The following is a 17,682-nucleotide window of genomic DNA, read 5'->3' on the forward strand; positions in this document are numbered from 1 at the left end:
TTTCCATTGGAAGAAGTGGATAGGAACTGTACATTTTCTTAGATCTGAGAGCAGCTGATATGTTATGTGCCAGGGGAAAAGCAGATGCCTGTAAGGGTGTCAGTAGCCAGATTGTTTGCTGCACTGCATTGACGCTGGCTGTTCTGGTGTTTGTATCCCCTCAGGTGGGGTTTATGTAGATTTCCCTTTGTCTGGCAGCTGATTGAGAGGTTTGATCAATAGCACTGCTCTCACCTATCAAATAAGTGTAATCCTGGAAACTATTTTGATAAGGAGCAGGCTCTGAACACCTCAAAGTCTTTTTTAGCTGCTGGATGACACTGTTTTGCCACAAACAAGTCCAGTCATCTTTAGGGAGGACAAACACTGAGGGTTTTACAAAAACATAATTGAGTTACTATTTGAATTATAGTAGCAATATCTGAAAATACAAAAAGGAAGTGAAAACGTGTCTTGAGCCTAATAATGTAAATAAAGTCTCTAGTAATGCCTTGGATATTTTTCCCCCTTGAGAAAAACGTGTGGCCTTGAATAATGATATACCTATTGTTTTAATTTTCCAACCAGCAAAATACCTTGAGTGATCAGTACAATAAATAGTTAAATGCTTCATTGTAACAAAACCTCTTGCCACAACAGGATGGACTTTTTGTGACTGCAATTATTGCTGCTTGTACCCTGAACAGTGACTATGTTTTTGGTGTTGTTATCTGGGAAAGCCATGATAGTATCCACCTACTTCACAACAGTGTAAAAGCTGTGTAGCTGTGTTACTAAGAATAATTTTCAGTCCTCTAATCTTTAATGATTATATCAGATACCTTTGTTGCCTCCTCAGGGCAAATTTTCCTAATTATTTATGGCACTAAACAGGCCAAAAGGCCAAAGGCTTGGTGCTGCCATTGTGAGCATCTCTTCCTGCCATGCACAAGTACTGATCAGGTCTTCAGGTGATTGATTTTGAACTCTTGTTGTTTGGGCTCTGAGGTCTGAATCTGCTTCTAGATGGTTCTCTACTGAAGAGAATGTGCAGTAACTCTTATTTTATTGGTGTGAATGATTGTAAGGTAAAGTGAATTTTTTTCCAAATAAATAAAGATATTTATGTTCTAGCCGTAACAAGATGGTTTTTTTGGAGGATGAGTGATTTTTCTTCAGATATGACAAAGCTTAAAGTAAATAAATCTTTATCACACTTTCTTTTCTCAGAATAATATCTCAGTGACTGAATGGGGAAAAGGAAATATGATGTGACTATTATTTGATGTATCAAAGAGCTGCTGGTTTAAAGCAGTGTCTGGGGAAATCTTGTTATATGGCAAGTTTATGACTAGATTTTTATTCAATTAGATTTTGAAACCAGAATGAATGAGCAGTATTACAATCACTTGAAGGAAGGTACAAGTCCATATCATTCATGGCTCTGTCTTCTGAGGCGATATAATATGGTGATGTCACAAATGCCTCACCTGGAGGCAGGAAATCCACTAACTGACAATTGATCAGAAGTTCTAAAATATAAATAACAGATCAGAACCTTTTTTTCTGTAAGGAAAATGATATATTTAACTTTTATTATTATGGAATAAATTCTGACCACTACTGCTGTTTGCATTATTTAATGGTGTAAACATGCCTAAATAAGTAATCCTATATGCCCCTCATTAGTCTTTTGCTAATGGTAAATTATATTCAGTAATACCAACAACTTGATTTTTCTTTTGCCTTAATTTACATAATAGGTCTAGAATTACCTTTTAAGAATGTCTTTAAAATTTTATGTTCTCTAGTAAAGTATCTGAGAAAGATTTCAGATGTGTAGGCTTGAACATAGGTTAACATTTGAATTTTTTGAATATTTATACTTTGCTTGTCACAATAGAATACACATTTTATAAGAGCCTAATACCTATGAGGATAATCTGTATATTCCTTGCCATGAAAATTAATAAATTAATTTATAAAACTAGGAGAAGATTGAAAATATTCTGTCAAGATCTAATAAATATCTTTATTTACATCAGCAGTGTGCACTTTTCCTTCCTAAGGTCCAATTATGTTATTTCAAAAAGGTCAAGGGGCCAGAAATCAATATTCAAACTGTTTTTCCAGGTTCAATTAGATTAAGTAAGTTTTTGATGAATTTTCTCCCCCAGGCTGCCTTAATACCTGTCACTGTGAAAAGCAGTGCCTTTGCAGGACCACTGTCCCCAGGGGAAGCTGTTGAGGTCCTGCAGACAGAAAGCAAACTCCCAGATGTTCAAGGAAGTAGTCAATAGAACACCCCGAGAAACTGTCCTCAGGGATAAGGGAGCACACCAGAGCTTGTAGATCTTTAAGGGTCCTTTCCACAGAATAAAAGAGCTCTTGATCCCCTGGAATAAGAAATCAGGAATGGAGGGCAAGAGACTGACATGGTTCAGTCAAGACATGCTGGACAAACTAAAGGGCAAGAAAGAAATGCACAGGCAGCAGAATCAGGGACAGGTATCCTGTGAAGAGTAGGGGGACGCTGCCCGGCTATGTAGAAGGGGTCAGGAAGGCCAAGGCACAGATGGAGCTGAACTTGGCAAGGGCTACAAAGAATAATAACAAGGTCTTTAACAGGTATGTCAGCCCAGAAGACCAGCCCTATCCTGGGCTGTATCAAAAGCAGCATGGCCAGCAGGTCGAAGGAGGTGATTCTTCCCCTCTACTTTGATGAGACTTCACTGGAGTAATGTTTCAGCTCTGGGGTCTGCAGCACAGGAAAGGCATGGACCGGTTGGAGCTGGTCCAGCGGAGAGTCACAGTAATTATCAGAGGGCTGGGACATGTCTCCCATGAAGAAAGGCTGAGAGAGTTGGGGTTGTTCAGCCTGGGGAACAGAAGGTTCTGGGGTGACCTTACTGCAGCCTTTCAGTGCTTAAATGGGTCCTATAAGAAAGATTTGAACAAACTTTTTAGTACAGCCTGCTGTGATAGGACAAGGGGTGATGGTTTAAAGCTAATAAGGGCAGGTGTAGACAGATATAAGGTGGAATTTTTTTATGCTGAGGCATAAAAAATTATGATGAGACACTGGAACAGGTTGTCCAAAAGGGTGGTAGATGCCTCATGCCTGGAAACCTTCAAGGTCCGATTGGACTGGGCTCTGAGCAACCTGATAAGATGACCCTTCTCACTGATGGGGAGTGAGGATAGGTGACCTTAACAGGTCCCTTCCAACTCCAAGTATTATATTCTATAATTCTATGTTGAGGTTTTTTTCCCAGTACCTGAATTATTACTCAGAAGTTGGTGCAACTGGAAATGAATAAATTAAGAAAAAATCCTCTAGTTAAGACTCTTTTGCCAATGACAGGTGTTCAGACTAAGTACATATGCTGGATGTTCTATAGTCTGAAAGATTTACCTAAATCTGATTCAATATTCAAATGCCATTTGTAGCTTCTTGCTAATGATAATTGTGCACCAGAAACAAAAATCAGCAGATGGAATACTTTTCCGATGCACAAATAATTTTTTGGGGAGGAGGGATTTCAGTCTGAGCCACAGTAATGCTGTGTTGATTTTATGCTTTTTGTAAAGGAAATATGAAGCAAATACACAACATAAAGAGACTTAAAAATTAGAAACTGACACAGCTGTAATTTGTAACCTAAGGTAATTATCTTTTCTTGAAACCATCTGGTCAGAATTAAACCAGACAACTACCAAAAATGTGATAGGTCAATAGCAAGCGAAACAGGCATGCCCATGGAGAAATGAAAGTGGCATGGAGTACAGTCACTCTACACTGTGGATAAGCTTGTCTTTATTGGTAAGCATGTATTATCTTTTCTCCTATGAGAAAATTTATACCAGATCAAATCAGTGGTGATATGTGTGTGTTTACATGCATTCTCACCTGCCATCCTAATCTATATTTTCCAATAAACTAATTTTTGTTTCCCAAATTTTAGATCATGAAATTGGAAGATAAACAAATCTTCCTGAAAAATATTGTTTTGTCCTCATGCATGATGATCTGGGACAAAGACAGTTCTTTGAGGAGGAGAAATGATAAAAAGTATTTAACTTATTTAAGTCATTCTACCAAAGAGCAGTTAATGAGTTAATGTTATGAATACCCATCTTGACAAACAAAACTGTAAACTTTTTTAATGAATACAGTTTCTGTCTCCCTGGAAAATGATGCTGTAGAGATACTATTTTTTTTTCTTTCTATCTTTTCCCTGTTTCTTTGGACTACAACAGCATTTTATAATTATAAAAGACCCAGAGTTTATGCTTTACTGAGCAGAAACCAGCAACCTCTTCCTGTCTGCTTCTACTTTTGATGTGTTTTTCCATGCTGTGGAAACTATTGCAGAATTCTTATGCCAGTTCAGTAGAATCGGATAACCAAGAATAAGTTTTTCATTTAATATCCATCATAATCCATTAAGAATTGAATAATGAATGTTATCTGTCTTTGTGTACCCATTGGATATGTAGCCATGGAATTCAGAGTACAAACAGTTATGTCTGTATGCAAAGTACATATAAGGGGCTTTTCCATGTTTCACTTCAGGGGAATGGGAGTCAAGCTCCAATTTAATCACACAGAACCTTGCTTAAAAATAAATGGTCACCAGAGGTAGCTGGGTGCAAGAGACCACTGAGGTTATAGTACTTAACACAGCAAGATCTCTGAAAAGAACGATGAGAAATACAAAACAAACTTATTTGTGTGCAATTGCAAATATAATTGCATATCAGGAGATGAATAGCAACTGAGAACAGGAACATGGTTCATAAAGTCCTTTTCATAAAAAATGGAAAAGTCTACAAATCTGGCTCTTAGGCAGCTCCATTGTCAGTAAGAGGAATGTTTATCCTGAGGTCTCAGACAATGTACTGAATAAAAAATAGTGTGGAAATCTTTAGTTAGCCTGCATAGTGAAGCATTCTTCCTAATAGTTTGCATGCTGGTGCTTCATTTGCAAGAAGAGATGGTGGGGCTTTTTTTTTTCCCTCCTTGTTAAGTTACTACTCTCATCTTACCCAGTACTTCTGAACGATGAATTTTATACTCCCTTGAAATCAAGTCCTGAAAGTTGTCAGCAGGAACATGAGAGCTTGTATAACGCTGGAGTTATTTGGAGATTCAGAGCCAAGGTCTCTGGGGTAACTGTGCATGACATTTCAGATCTGAGATGACACTTCAGATCTGAGATCTGTCCGCGTCTGTAAGATCTCAGTGCATCTGAGATCTGTCAGAATTCTTATTTCAGTGGCTCTGTTGAAATTTAATCTCTAAAATCCCTCATCAAAAATTAGGATTATGTGTGATTCCTGATTAAAGTTGGTAGCAAGGGGGGATCAGATTGTTAAAAACAATCACAAGGTGTTATCATAACTCTTGATTAACCATAAGAAAGGTTTAGTAATCTAAGATAATTCAAGATACTTAGAGAGAAAAAGGAGATCTATATTTGAAAATAAATTATGATAATTTAAGGAATTATTTTACTGATTCATTCTTGAGGAATAAATGACATTTTATATAAGATTGTATATAGTTTTGTCTACCTGCTTTCTTTGGATGTTCACAGTCAGTTTTTGACATGTATCACTTAAAAACCTCGTGGAAGTTGTAGGATATGTGAATTTAAATGTGAAATACAGTATTACTTGACTGAACCTTTCATTTGTTAGAAATGAGTGTTGAAATACACTTTTTGTAAAAGTTTATTCAGAAGTTACATGTAAAATGCCTCTTTGCTAGGATATGATCCAGCATATAGAGGATGTACTCTGGGAAATAAAGTCTGCCCTGGAAGATTGTGCATTTAGAGGGAGCTGGGCTTTCTGGAAGTCCCTGTCCTGTCTCTTCCATTGCAAATGAGAACAGTTTTCAGGTGCATTCTGTCATGGGATGATTTCATCCAAGTTCAACATGGAGAAAAAAAAGATATTCACACAGACTCTGAATCCAGAGTCCATATTGCCCCTGTGCAGGTCCAAATTTCAGGACTTTGTGATATGTTGCATCAGAAAGGGTGGAGAGTGGAGGAGCAGGTTGACTGCAACAATTTATCTCTGAAAGGTTTTAGCGCTAGAAATCTATATGATGTGAAATTCCTTGTCTGTGCTTTTCTCTTGGAGCCAAATATGCAGAAGGGTTTTGCATGAAGGATGGGAACAATATTTGTTTCAAGGCATTTCAGCTACTGGACAAATGTGGAATTTAAAAGACCAGAATTAAGTACACAGGCTGATGTTTCCCAAGTAGGGCTTGGTAGTTTCCTGAGGTTGACAGAGCAATGGTCTGCTTGGGTGGTTCCTGGATGTCACAACTCATGTTAACTTCTCCGAGGCTGCTCTGCTCCCATTCACTGTCCCTTTTGGGCTTCCATGGCAAAGTATAAAATGAAACTGGGATAAAAGCTACAACTCTTTCTTATTAGTTTTATAAGCTAGAAACATGAAAGCAAAATGGTTCCTGTTCAGAATGATGTACTGGACACCTTTAATCTATGAACCCAAACCTTTTCAGGCTTTTTACCTTCTCACTGCTAATACTTCCATTTGTTCTGTTTATTTAATGTCATTTTAATTTATTTAATACTTTAACCTCTTGATTTCAGGGACTGAATTTTTCTACAGTTTGGAAAGATTCCAGAAAAATAATGACAATGGGAACGATCATGTGCTACTGCAATGCAAGAAATGATTGATCAGGCTAGAAGCAGATTACTGGCTTATTCCTGGTCAAGTAAGTTTTTCATGACCTTATATTAAGCTTCCATGATGTGTATCATATTTTAGTCAATAAATAGCATTTTTCTGTTCAAGCCCATTGGAAATTATACACAATTCTGCAAGTATTGATCAAAGAGCTCTATTCTGCTAAATCCTTTCTTGTAGCAAAATTAAATATTTCCAGATTATCCATTGGTATTGTGAAGAGATTTTTAGCCCTGAAAAGGATAATCAGCCTTTCTGCTTTATATTGGTTTCACAAGTATTTTTTCCTCCTTTACAAGTTCTTTCACAAGTGTTTTTTTCTTTTGTTTTCAAACAAACATGCAGGACATAAGAACTAAGCTATGTTTGCAGTGACTGTTTTTAATGTTTTATTACATTAGCATGTTGTGAATGTATATATTAATTGGAATGTAGTAATTCAGAATTAAAGAGGAAAATTCCTCAAAACTAAAATCCATCAGTGCCTCATCACAAAGTGGCTGACTTATAGTAGGACAAAAAGAGGCTAACACTGTGCTCTTTTGTAAGACAGATTATGAGGAAGACATTCATTTCAAGTTTATTTATCCAAATATTAATGGCATTATATGAAAAATATCTGCACACAAAAAATGAGTTTTTTCCTCATTATTGCTTGCTTTGTGCTTTCTTATTCTCATCAAAAATTCTCTTACAACCTTGTAGCAGAAGATACAATGAATCCTTTAGGCTTTCTGTCTCCAGTACTTGTTCACTGACCTCATGTAAATGCAATTGTGTATACCTAATTTTTATACTAATTTATTGAATGAAGTCTTGGTATTGCCAGATGTGAAATGAAATAAGTTCCAGGAAACCTTGTTTCCAGTGGTGAGGTGACAATCGAAAAAGAAAATAAAAATGGATTGTGCAATTGTAAGCACAGTGTGCTCATGGAACAGTGCATAGCCAGCTGTAATGGGATAAGATTAATTTCTGTATATGCAGGGAAGGGTTTTACACAAAAGCATTATGGGACATGCACTCAGTATTTAAAGTAAGACGAAGATTGTTCCATGCAATGATGCTTATGTAATCTATCAAGAGCTAGAAGAAAGGTTTAAATACATCTGTTTGACCTCTTATGTTTCAGTATGTTGCCAAATTATGCCTGATTCCATTACGAACATTTTCCTCCTTTAAACATGGTTATGTGTTTAGAGTGAAAGGCTGGAAAAGAAAATAAAACAGAATTCACACATGCTTCATTGATAAATCTCTAGAGGTCTTCTTGGTGCTTCAGAAAGAAATTGTATTGTTGAGTACAGGAAAGTGCTGAAAACAATAAGTGCCTTAAGTTGAAATTTTACACGACTTTGCTGGATTTCCTCTTCCATTAGTATTTTGTAATTAATGGAATGTGTATTTTAATGGCTTGAGTTCCTGTTGTTGCTGCTTTGAGAAGATATGGAGCCATGTTTTGTTTAAAGTTCAGGTTTCATCTAAACACAAACATAAATATCTAACTTTTCAGAGCTTTAAATTTTATGGTTCTAAATATCAACATGGGTATTAGAAATTTTTTTTTTTTTTTTCAAAAAAAAACCCCATGGAGAAGACAAAGGGAAATGAGTACAGATTGCATTGGGATGGATTTCATCCTGATATAAGATATTTTCATAAGACATTTTTAACACTAAGAACAGTCATATCCTGGAACAACCTCCCTCAGAGGGGGAGTAGAGTTCCCTCACTGGGTATTTTCAATGTATATTTGGACAGATAATCTGATTTAAGCTCCATTTCTCATGAAAGGTTGGACCAAATTATCTTTTGAGGTTCCTTCTATCCTGGGACATAACCTAATCTTCTTCTAGATGGAAGTGGTATGAGAAACTGGTCATTACTGGGGACAGGGCCTGGGAGAATTCTGTGGCTGATGGTCTCCCAGGATGGTAAATAAAGACTGGATTTGTCTTTCTCTTGTTTTATGACTGAGGAAGTAGCTAATGTTTAAGGAGAAATCCAGCAATGCTCTCTTCTTTTTTTCTGTTAGTCCTTCTCCATACATTCAGAAATCTGGTTTTCGTTAGCAGTATCCAGGGTAATATTTTATGAATATCAGTTATCTTAACTTCCTTCCGTTCTTTTATAAGGGAAGAATATCCCCATTTCCCCCCAAACATCAAGATATTTTCCTCTGAAATATAAAGAAACCAAAACATGATGAGGTGAGATGATAAGATACCTGGTAGCTTTAGCACTTAGCATCCCACTCAGATGAATTATCTGGCCTTCAAAAAACTCCTGTAAAATCAACAGGAAACTGAAACCACTAGATTTTTCCCACTAAACTGCAAAGACATTTGCAATGTAGCCAATGTGTGACCCTCTCAAAATGTTTGTCTAAAGCCAGACAGAAACAGAACTCAAATCTCCAGGTTTATAAACCTGAGCTTTAATTCTGAGAGCAGAACCAGAAATATTTGTAATCCTCTCCATCTCTGCTGACTGGCTCTCAAAATAAGAGTATAAATTCTTGTATGTGAGAACAGAGTTTAACTTAAGTGATTGGATCCTGTGTTTTTCACATAATTACAGTTTAAAATATGTTGCACTGTTTTTTCTTGTGGTGTTTTTATTTGTGGCAGATTTTTGTATCTGTTTATATGATTTATTGTGTTCTATGAAATTTTTGAGCTGATTTTTCATCATCTATATGTAAATAAATTGCACTGCCAAAGTTGGGAATTGACTTCCCAAGGTTTACCTAGAACTCATGACCAGATGTATCCTCAGGTGAATTGATTGAATTATGGAGATTAATGATGCCACACTCTCCAGGCAGGATAGGAAGTTCACATTTTAGGATGTACAATGCCTCATATCCTTCATAAAGTCTTGTGGATATTTATCAGCCAAGGAGGGCATCAGTAAGCAAAAAGAGCTGTCTCTTGTCTATAGATAATGATACATTTTATTATGGGAATGACCAAAAAAGGATTTGACTCTTGAGATATTTCCTCCATTTTTCTTAATGTTTCATACTGTGGCATGAGAAAGTGCCTCCTTTGTACCCTGTAGGCCAACGTGGCCTGACAGAGGTGGTTTTGTGTCAATGGTGAGTGATTGCAATGCTTACTGGGTCATTAATGGTAACATTTTTATTAGAGTGGTGAGTTACAGAGAGTGAGCTGCAGACTGGGGTGTTTCACTGGGAGGTACTAACTTAGATGAAGAGCATTTACCTAAGTACAAAGCTTTGAGGAAAAGTGAATAGCATAAACAGATACTCTTTAAAGCAAACATTCTACTCCATATTATGGCAGTGATTTCAGATGATGGTGTAATTTAGGTGCTCTTCAGAATTTGCTGTGTTTTATAGCAGTTATGAGCAAGGGAGATCTGAATGAAATTCTATGATGGCCTCAATGATAAGGGATGAACCCTTAAAAATGGCTTAGTTTTCCTGAAATTTCTGTCATATATTGGGAAAATATATGTGATGCTAGAGGGCACACAGATGAAAACTGATGGAAGAGAGAGGGTAAGCCTGCATGGGTGGAAGGATGCACTTTGCATTATAACTGGTTCTGCCACTTCACCACCACCATGAGACACAAGAAAAAATGCTGTGGTGCTAAGCCTAAGTGTTACACCTTGATTCTTTGCTGCCAAGAGAACTTGAGCCTACATGCACAGTTATACATTAAGCTCTCTTTCTGATTCATGGTTTTTACACCTCTGTGCATGCATACACTGACTCTATCTATACTGGACAGCAATAGCTGCTGCACTTTTCAGGACAGACTGCTACAGAGCTTGCATGATCTGACTTTAAATACAGTTAATTCAGTGTTCCTTTAAAAAGCAATGACAACAAGTAGAACTCCAGACCTGTCTTTGGATTTCAGTGAGCTCTATGCACCTTGAAAAAAAATCTTCCATCTAGTTGCACGGGTCAAATTTACTTTCCTTGATTAAATTTTTAAGACTCCAAGGTCTTACCCTGAGAATCTTTGTTGCTCATTCCCTGCCCCTTCTGCACCCTAGAACTACTAGACACACTGAAGGTGTGGACAGCTGTGGCACAGACAAAAGATGCCCAGCACAGACTGGTTAGAATATATGCATCAAAATATTTCCTTCTGTGAATGTGTAACTAGCTTTTAGCATGGAGCATGGTACTGAGCAGAATTTATGTACAGTCTAATTCATCTCTCATACCTTCATTAAGCTTCCTTCTTCTATGCCTGTGTGAATGCTCCTGGTTCCCCTCTGTTTCCTTCAGGTGTAGATTCTCTGTTTTACATTTGTTGAGTATCTATGACTGAGAAGCATATGGAATTTGATGTGGAGTAGGAAAGAATCATTCTGTATGTGCTTTAATGTTTATGAAAAATATATATATTTTTGGAGGGACAATATTCTGAAGGCATCAGATGCCAGATTGACTTGGTGTTACTGCATATTCTTGCACTGTCCCAATACTGCTGCATATTCTTGTGATCAGCTCTGGAACACTCTTATGAGCATAAATAAATAAGAATAAATCTGCTTAGTTTGTAAACTGAAGAAGAACAAATGGTACTCTCGTACTATTTCAGCCGAATAGCTCCCCTTATACTCTGCCATGCTTCTCTTGTTTTGATGCAGATATTTCACATTGAGGAGTCAGCTTTAGGGAAGAAACCATTCTCTTTCCACTGTACTTCTCCATGCACACAAAACTTTATCACAAAACTTTATGACTGCAAGGTCAGAGGAGCTGTCAGGGAACTGGTTTTTGATCTGGTATTAGTCTCACATTCCTCTTTCGTATAGACTTCAGCCCTCATTAGGCTCTTTCTTTTTTCCCCAATTGAAGTTGTTTTTATCTCATTTTGCCAACAAATCAATCAATAAAAACCCATCCCTATGAATACAGAATATCCATGGGAGAAAATATTGATCTCTCCTTAGTTCTCCTTAGCTGTTTCTTATTATCCAGTTCTCTAACAGATGCTAAACAGAAACTAATTGGATTAAAAAGACATTTCTCATATTCTGTTTTTCAGTGCTGAAGAATAGAAATTTGTACAGGTATTGAGAGTCCTTATACATTCTGGTCAAGGAGTGCAGTTGCCTGGCAATGATTACTTGCCTTGTAGAAATATTCGTATTTCCTGCTGTGTTAATTGCTGTTACTAGTACAGTCTGGAAGACAGGTAGCAGCTACCACAAAGTCACTTGTTAGCCAGTCAGACTATTATAGAGAGTGAAAGGCAGCCAAATCATTTTAATAGGATTTGTAGCTGTTCCAGAAAATAAAAGATCTCAGAAACAAAAATAGACCACTTGGAATCCTGCTTGTTTTCCATGCTAACACTGCTGTCTGTCGTGCACAAATATCTGTACTAGCATGAGATCATGGTCAGGGTTCCTAATGGTAGCTGCATGACCATGAAGAAATACAGGACAAAATAAAAAAGACTTGACTTGTTCCCTTGTTAACGTGGAAAGTGGACTACTCTTCTTATGTAAAAAAAGTCCCAAATCAAATCTCAAAAAACCTAGGCCCATCTCCTTGTTTTATTTATTACATTTCCTGGGGACCACACCTTGCTTGGGTGCACTGCATGTGTGGGTTGTTACCTGTAGCTGTTATGGTTAAGCATCTCCCTTCATTCCAATAGATATACTTTTCTCTTTCTCCTTCTCATAGCTGGATACTGAAGAATTCCACCATGGCAAAGTCCCAATAGGCACTGCTGTCTCTGATTTTCCAAACTTTGTGGGAGTAGGAAAAGATATCTGTCCTCCATGGAGGAAAAGTGTTGGATCATGCACCATCTCAACCCATTTCAGCTGAAATTCTTCCTTCAACTTCCTCTCCAGCAACTGCCTTAAATCAAATACAAACTGCCCTGTTTTCTCCCTCAGAAAACCAGTGATCAGATGAGCATGTTGGGCATAGTCTAATATTACAAGTTATAATGAAATTTGCAATAACACAGTATGCTTGACTTGAGGTTGGAGTTTTTCAGCAATAAACATTACTTTGTGCAACGAACACAAAATCCTTGGCCTGAGTTTTATGTGGTAACTGCAATTTATTCACCAGCAGTCATACTGTAGGTAGTGCCTGTTGCTGTTAGAAACTGTAAGTACTGGGTTAGAACACTTAAAGAAAATACAAAAGCAATAAGGAATATCCAGGTGGTTATTATCCTCGCTACCCATGCAAGTGTGTGTCTAAAGTAGTAACACAAAAAAGTATTTACTTATATGTCTTAAAAGCAAAACACAAGAGGGCAGGTAGTTATCAGCCTGGTGTTTCAGGAAACTTGATTTTCAAACTACTTACAGACACAGCAAAACATGAAATTTATGGACTCCAGAGAAATACAGATCTAGCCCAGCCTTTTTTGTTCTCAGTTCCCAAATGTATGCTAAAAGTAGAAATAAACACCTACAATACAATTTCTTGGTGTTAATATCTTTGCAAATGTGGCAATCTTGCTGCATTGTGGCAAGATGTGTCATTTTAGAGCAGTTAACAGAAAAAAGAGCACAAAATGTTTATAGGAAATATCTGTTGGTTTCAATTAATTTGTCTGCAAGTGTGCCATTCAAAGGCTGCATGCTTTTCTCATTATACTCTCTCCCTACTTTAGATTCTCTACTCTCTGTGACATAGATTTTATCATGGTACTTTCCAAAGCAGTATGGATCCACATATCACCACTTCTAGTAATAATTCAGTGATCACCTACTGAGAATTTTCTTATTTCTGTGATTCATACTGTAGAGTTGTAACATAATTAGTAGTTGGGTTTGAATCATTCTGAACATTGGCTCTGTTATCATAATGGATTTAAGTTCTTGCATATCTGTGCAGTAAATTGCTTTGTTTTTTATGGAGAAACAGGAATGGCAAACATTTCTTTGCTCAGGTGTAAAACTAGAGTACATTCCAAAGTTACAATAAGTGGATACCATTTTTGAAATGTTACATAGCTTAAGCTTTCATAAGAGGGGAAAGCTCACAAAATGTCAGTGTTTCCTTAACCAGGAAAAAAGGGTCACAATATATACCAGATATGTAAAAATACTTTTAAGGATAAAAGATAAAAACATTTTAGGGATAACACAGAAAATAACTAAAATAACTGAAAAAAACAGTTTAAGTGAAAATGGCGAGAAAAAGTGCTCACAAAAATACATCAATAACGGCAGTACTGAACTTCAGCTTCTTTATCTAATTTTCATTTGTCACTCACAGCAGACTTTGGAGACAAAGTTAGGTATCTATAGAAATGGGCACATATCACAGAATTCAGAAAGAGTTGACATCCTCCAGAAGAAGAGATTATTTTTTTCCCTTTACAATTGAGAAGGAAAATTTAAAGTAGGAAACTTATTTCAAAAATCATGTCTTCTGTAAATGAGACCGGTACTGGCAAATATCCTAGTCTGTATTCTTGATTCCTTGTGCATTTTCAGTCCTCTATTTGCATCCTGTGCCCAACATTCAGAAAAAAGTTGAATCATCAAAACTTGTCATAGAATGTGTTGAGTTGAAAGGGACCAATCAGGATCATTCAGTCCAACTCCTGGCCTGTCACAGGACACCCCAAGAGTGACACCCTGTGCTAGAGAGTGTTGTCCAAAAGCTTCTTGAACTCAGACAGGTTTGGTGCTGTGACTGCTTCCCTGGGGAGCCTGTGCCAGTGCCCAACCACCCTCTGGGTGAAAAACTTTTTCCTGATAGCCAACCTAAACCTCTCCTGATTCAGCTTCATGCCATTTCCTTGAATCCTGTCACTGGTCATGAGAGTGAAGAGATCAGTGTCTGCCCCTCTGCTTCCCCTCATGAGGAAGCAATGAGGTCTCCCCTGTCTCCTCTCCTCCAGGCTGAACAGACCAAGTGACCTCAGCCACTCCTCATATGGCTTCTCCAGACCCTTCACCATCTTCATTGCCTTCCTTTGGACACTCTCTAATAGGTTTGATGTCTTTCTTATATTGTGGCACCCAAAACTGCCCCCAGCACTCGAGGTGAGGCCGCCCCAGTGCAGAGCAGAGCAGGACAATCCCCTCCCTTGCCTGGCTGGTGATGCTGTGCCTGATGCCCCCCAGGATGTGGTTGGCCCTCCTGGCTGCCAGGGCATTGCTGAGTCATGTTCAACTTTCCTTCAACCAGGACCCCCAGGTTCCTTTCTGTGGCACTTCTCTCCAGCATCTCATTTCCCAATCTGTCTGTACATCCAGGGTTGCCCCATCCCAGGTGCAGAATCTAGCATTTTCCCTCGTTAAACTTTGTACAGTTGGTGATTGCCCATCTTTCTAATTTGTTGAAACCTCTCTGCAGGACCTTCCTGCCTTCCAGGAATTCAACAGCTCCTCCCAATTAAGTATTGTCAGCAAACTATGTGAAATCAGGAACAGAAAAATGTTGTACAAGTTATCTTTGATTTTAAAAATACAAATTATTACAGGAACAACAGATGCCAATATATAAATTAATTCCTCTAGCAGTGATTCCAACCAAGTAAAGGAAATATAGTCAGAAATGTACTTGGTGAATTTGCACAACTGCACACATGAAAGACATAAGTGGCAATAAACATTAGTAAATTGCTTTGTAATATGATTTTTTAAAATCTCAAACTGAAGTTTCTACAATTACTAATTGAAGGAAATTAACTAGGCATGACCATTAGAAACAAACAAAACCCATTTTTAAACTGATCTTAAAAGTGAAATAATGATTTTTCTTGTTAAGCTTTGCTGGCTTGTCTCTTGTCAACCTTTCTTTCCTAGAGGCTATTCTCATATTTCATATTGATCTCCAGAAAAGCTGCATATGCTTCGGCAACAAAATCTGATGAGACCCAGAGTTCAGAATATAAAATCAGATTACAAAGAAAGATTGCTCTGTGGTGATTTTGCAGCATACTTCCTACTAGCAAATTGAATAAAACCATGGGATTATCTTATATAAACTGAGCAGGAATGATTTGCAATATGTGATAGTCCTGTTGATTTGAAAATATATTTTGTTCAGTATGCTTCCTTGACTTTGAAGTGGGAAGACTCAGAAAAACTAAAGACAGGCCCAGAGAAAGGAGCTGTGCTAGGTGTCACCACAACCAAATCGTCTTTCAGATGCCTGACACAATAGATTGAAATACCCTTTCTTAGAGTGAATCCTATGTAATTTTCCTGAGTTTGTGTATTACAATTGTGTAAGTGAGGGTAGATACTGAGACTGCTGAGGGATTGTTAATACCCTGGTTGTGAGAGCCCATTCTTATAAATCTGTAAGTGTTCAGATAGCTCAGAAACCGTAGCAATCGCGTTATGTGGAGAGAGGCAAGTTAGGTAGGCACTTAAAAAGGAAGCTGCTGCTGAAAGCAAGAGAGGACTCAAAAGAAACAAGAAAACTGTAAAGAAAAATGTCAGAAAGAAGCCTTAAGGGAAAGCTGGTAAACAAGACAGTGTGAGAAGCGACCTACTTTGTATCTGAGATTTGCATGGAAGAGCTTTCACAGTTGTGTTAGCTTTCTTCATGGTATTTAGGCAGAGAGAAGATTCATGACTATATGGAATCACCTGGGGAGCTAGAGATACTTGCACAAACCACAAAGATAGTATTTTTCTTACTACTATGTATAGAGGAATGCTCCATGCCTGGTTTGCACTGCATACATATGTGTGGACAGGTTTGGTTATGTGAGTCGATTGCCTTCTTTAAGAAGAGAAAAGAAAATCAAACAATAAAGAATAGTCTATAAACTACTTAAACACTTGTCTGATTAGATTACAAGGTAAGAGAAAAGGTAAAGTTGTCTTTTGCTTTATTAGAACATGGATATTTCTTTTGTCAGGGAATTAAATTAAGAGTGTTCTAAATTGTACCTTTAGCCTGAGAAAATGAAATTGAGGGAGCAGGTTTCTGAAACTCTGCTTATAATTGTATCCAAGAGGAGGGTCTTGACCTTAGGGCACTCAAAAATGTAAAGTTCATGTTTGCCAGAAATGTATAAGATTTTTGAAAAGCATCCTGAAGAAAGGACAAAATAGTACATAGGAGAATATTGTACAAAAAAACTGTATAGAATCTCTGACAATACCTTTTTAAAAACTTCAGAGATATGAGATGCTTATGCTGTTTCAGAAAGAAAAGCATTACTTCAGGAATTGTTAGAATATGTTCCCTATCTGCTCATGGATGAGTCAATGAAGTCTGAGCTGTTTCAGCAACAGCCAGAAGGCTGACTTCTCAGAAAGAGGAGGAAAATCAGATTCCTCACTGCAGTTTAGTGCCAGAATTTTAGCAATAAGCTCCCTTTAGCACATCAAAACCAGCAACATTGGTACTGTTCTGTGGGAATTTCCCTGGCCTTATATGTACATAAAATATATGAAATATAGTCTTATTTTTAAATGTGTTGGTAAGCAATGGAACAAATATATCCTTTGTGTTACCAAGATGAAAAACAATAAGGTCCAGTCTGCCTGACATAAAACCAGGTTAATGAGACTTTCAAGTACTTCTAAATCTAAAGGCTGATAGATTATTTTATTATTTAAAAACATGTATTTGGTGAAGTACTTGCCTGTTAGAAATACATTGTCAAATAATATATGTGTCTTCCCCCATCCATCATGCTTTATTTTTCCACAGAAACATTTTCTTTGTACAATTGCAAATCATGCAAGGGAGAAAGGAGAAAAATAATCAGTGCAGTCTTCTGAAATGAGACTAATTTCTACCTTTTTAGAGAGAGCGAAAAAAAAATCATTTTTATTTTTCAAAAAAACAGCTAAACTTATCCAGAACAAATATTTTGGTGGCTCATGTATGTGGGCAAGTGCAAAGTCCCACTGGTTTAAAAAAAAATAACACCTAGGAGTATTTTATTTCAGTCTAATGTTTAGGAACTTCTCTCCATTCCTCCCTCCCCAGCCATGCTTTGTAATGTGGCTTGCCTGTTTTCCAAG

The 17,682-nt window shown here is 37.3% G+C and overlaps 1 long non-coding RNA gene across 5 annotated transcripts in view; it reads left to right on the forward strand.

Moving 5' to 3' along the window:
• The window catches only part of LOC138106393 (uncharacterized), a 176,489-nt gene extending 163,756 nt beyond the window's left edge, over positions 1 to 12,733 (forward strand). For all 5 annotated transcript variants that reach the window (XR_011148980.1, XR_011148977.1, XR_011148979.1 and 2 more), the window contains 2 exons: positions 6,615 to 6,742; positions 12,398 to 12,733. This is a non-coding gene — a long non-coding RNA (uncharacterized lncRNA). The remainder of the gene's footprint in view (positions 1 to 6,614; positions 6,743 to 12,397) is intronic.
• Positions 12,734 to 17,682: the final 4,949 nt, after the last annotated feature.

This window comes from Aphelocoma coerulescens, chromosome 2 (assembly GCF_041296385.1).
Source record: "Aphelocoma coerulescens isolate FSJ_1873_10779 chromosome 2, UR_Acoe_1.0, whole genome shotgun sequence".
In the NCBI taxonomy this organism is placed as follows: domain Eukaryota; kingdom Metazoa; phylum Chordata; class Aves; order Passeriformes; family Corvidae; genus Aphelocoma; species Aphelocoma coerulescens.